We start from the raw sequence: 3,231 nt of genomic DNA on the forward strand, positions 1-3,231 counted from the left end.
GCCGGGGAGCGCTCGGGCCCCGCCGCGAGCCGGCGGCGCCGTCCTCCGGGACAAGGTCCCACGGGAGCCCGCGGGCTCGGGCAACCCGGAGCAAAACTGAGAGGGAAAGAGAGGGTCAGAGTCTTCCCCGACTCCCGGTGGGGGGAGACACGACAGCGAGACCAGCCGCCCGGCTGCGAGGGGCACAGCCTCATCCGCGGGGTCGCACTGGGAGGGGATCAGGCAGGGCGCCACCGGGCGCTTGGGGCGAGATCCGTGCCAGGCCTGCGTGTCCGGGTCCCCTAGCTCCGCCGCCACGGGGCATCTTGCCCCGCCAGGCGCATCGTGCCATGCGCGAGGCGAGGGCCCCGCGGCTCCAGCCAAGTGGATCGGGCAAAACCGCGCGCCTCGGAGCGTCACGTCTGTCTGCACCCGGGGCTGTTCTCTCGCGCGCTAGCGGAAATCCTGCCCCGCTCCGGCCTGGCCCCAAGTCCCTCGCGAGGGCCCGCTCTCCTTGCGGCCCTCCCGCCAGAGCCGACCCCCCGGGATGAGCCGCGCAGGGCCGAGGCCGGCGCGGAGGCGCTGCCCCCTCGGTCGCCGCTTCTGCCGGCCGCACTCCGGCCTGGGGCGCCCTGGGGCAGCGGAGGGTCGGGTACAAGGCAGCCATCGCTTCCCGCCCGCTCCTCCGCACCCCCCCCACTTGAGCTCCCAGCTCAACCAATGCCACGAAACGCACCGCGGCGCGGGGCAAAGCAGCCCGCAGCCCGCCCGGCCCGCTCGCCTTACCTGGGCAGCAGCCACGGCCCGCCCTGGGGCCAGCGGGGTTTGGGGGGGGGTGTGCTTTTTTATAATTGTGTCTGTCGGAAGGAATAATTTCTGGCGGCTGCAGGGAGCAAGACAGGCTTCAGCCAGCCCCTGTTACAGCCGAGTCTCGCTCTGTACAAGCTGATGATGACAGATATCCCGCTGATAACCTCTGGGGAACGGAGTTATTTTAATTTCCAGTCACTTTCCTGCTAAGTGCCGGGTCGGCTTGTACACAGCGGAGATAAGGGGGGCAGGAGGTGGAGGGGCTGGGCTGGGCTGGGCTGGGGGGATCAGACAGGGAAAAAGACTAAAGCGGAGAGCCCCGGAGACGGATGAGCTCGGGCTTCACCTGGAGCCGTCTGCAGGGCGAGGAGGAGCCTGGCTTTGCGGCTGGCTCGGATTTTAAAGGTACACAGAGGGGCTTTTCGGAGGCTGCTGGCCTCGTTGTTTCACGCCGGTGGAAGCCAAACACGCCAGCAAAAGGGCGGCACGGGCCGACTGGGAGTGAGACTTGCGAAGGGCTGGCGGCGCAGAGCCGCCGAGCGCGGGGCGCCTGGGGCCGGCGGCTGCGGCTCCGCACCCCGGGGGGGCTGTGCCGCAACTTTTGGGAGGTGCAGCAAAAAAGCTCGGATCTTGCTTCCCCATTTGACAGACTGCACTGGTGGGTTAGTCAAAAGCTATCTATCTGTCTCCGTGCTCTCCCAGCTCCGCACGGGGCTCTGCCCCGCCCGGGCTCGGTAGATAGATAGATAGATAGATAAATTACATACATACATTAGAAGTGAAGAGCGAGAGACAGGTACATACATACATATATATAGAAGTAGATAGCTAGATAGAGCAGGTTTATATATCTACAGCTTATATATGTGTGCTGTTGTGTGCATATATCTAGTTATAGCTATACATGGATGTGTATATCCATAGGTGTGAGTCCCAGTCGTTAAGATTCCCAGGGACACGGCGCTTTGCTTCCCAGCGCACTTGCTTTCAGCCCGGGCGGTGGCACCTGGGAGCAGGCGGGCTGCGGGTGCGGGGGAAGCCGCGCGCTCGGGTCCCGCCCGGGCAGAGACGGGGGAAGAAGGGCCCGGGGGCAACTCCGAGCGGGAGGTGGCTCTGGAGAGAGGCACGTGGGCGGGGGAGCGGGTGGACCAGACAGACGATCCTCGGGGAAAGGGTGCGGGCGGGGGGGAAGGGGTTGATCCCTGGTCCGCGGGCGGGTGTCCAGCTTGCGGGGCCGCGGCCGGGCCAGCAGGGAGCCGCACGCCCTTGCCCCCGGGGAGCCGGCACGGTCCGGCGCGCCGTGTTTGTTTAGGGCCGGCTGAATCCAATCAGGGCTTGCTGCGCGCAGCTTTCCGGCCGGGCGGCCCGAGGCGCCTCCTCTCTCCTTCTTATACATCAGCAGCCGGCGGGAACCGCGGACTCGGGCTGCCCGCGCTCGCCTCCCCGCTGGATTACAGGCTCCGCGCCCCGACGCCGGGACCCCCATGAGAAGCGATCGCAAGAGGTTTGAGCGCTGCTCCTTCCTTCCCCGCTCCCTCGCGATCCCCCGAGGCTTTCCCCGGGGAGCTCCCCGCGAGCCCTTATCTCCGGGCCGGGCCCCTTATCTCCCACTTATCTCGCCCGGAGGGACGGGATTTTCGGTGTCTCTCTGCAGGGGGTGGGGGCGCGCGCGGGCGGGCAGCGACCCGGGCCCGGGAGCGGCAGGCCCCGAGGAAGGAAGCTGCGGGGCTGCTCTCCAGGCGCAGCCGCCGGCACCGCTGCCTGCCCCGCCGGCGCTGCAGCTCCCGCGCTCCCTGGCTCCCTCGGGCTCTCGGTGCGGGCCCCAGGGGCGCTCCCGGGGTGGCACCCACCCCCGCCCTCCCTGCCGGCCACATGCAGCTGCTGATCGATCCCTTGGGGCGGGTCTCCCCGTCTTCTTGTGATCTCCGAAACACCCCTCCGAGACACCCCGATCTTCACCCCCGCCCTGCACACACACCTCTCCACCCCACCACACGCACACATGCACACACCCATCCACACGCACATGTACAAGCACACCCATCCAGCCCTTCCACACACACACGCACATACAATCCCTGCATACACACACCCATCCGGCCCTCGCACACACGCCCATCCACACACACACGTGCACACTCACCCATCCACACATACACACGCCCATCCATACACATATGCACACGCACCCACCCACACATACACACACCCAGCCAGCCCTTACACACACACGCACATAAAATCCCTGCATGCACACACCCATCCGGCCCTTACACACACGCCCATGTGCACACGCACACACACACACCTATCCACTCCCCACGCCCATGCACACCCCCCATGCACCCCCAGGTGCACGCACACACCCATGCAGCCCATGCGCGCGCACACACACACACGCGCGCGCGCGCACCGCCCATGCTGCGCACCCGGCGGCGCTGC

The sequence above is a fragment of the Crocodylus porosus genome, unplaced genomic scaffold (assembly GCF_001723895.1).
Source record: "Crocodylus porosus isolate Cpor-Errol unplaced genomic scaffold, CroPor_comp1, whole genome shotgun sequence".
Lineage (NCBI taxonomy): Eukaryota > Metazoa > Chordata > Crocodylia > Crocodylidae > Crocodylus > Crocodylus porosus.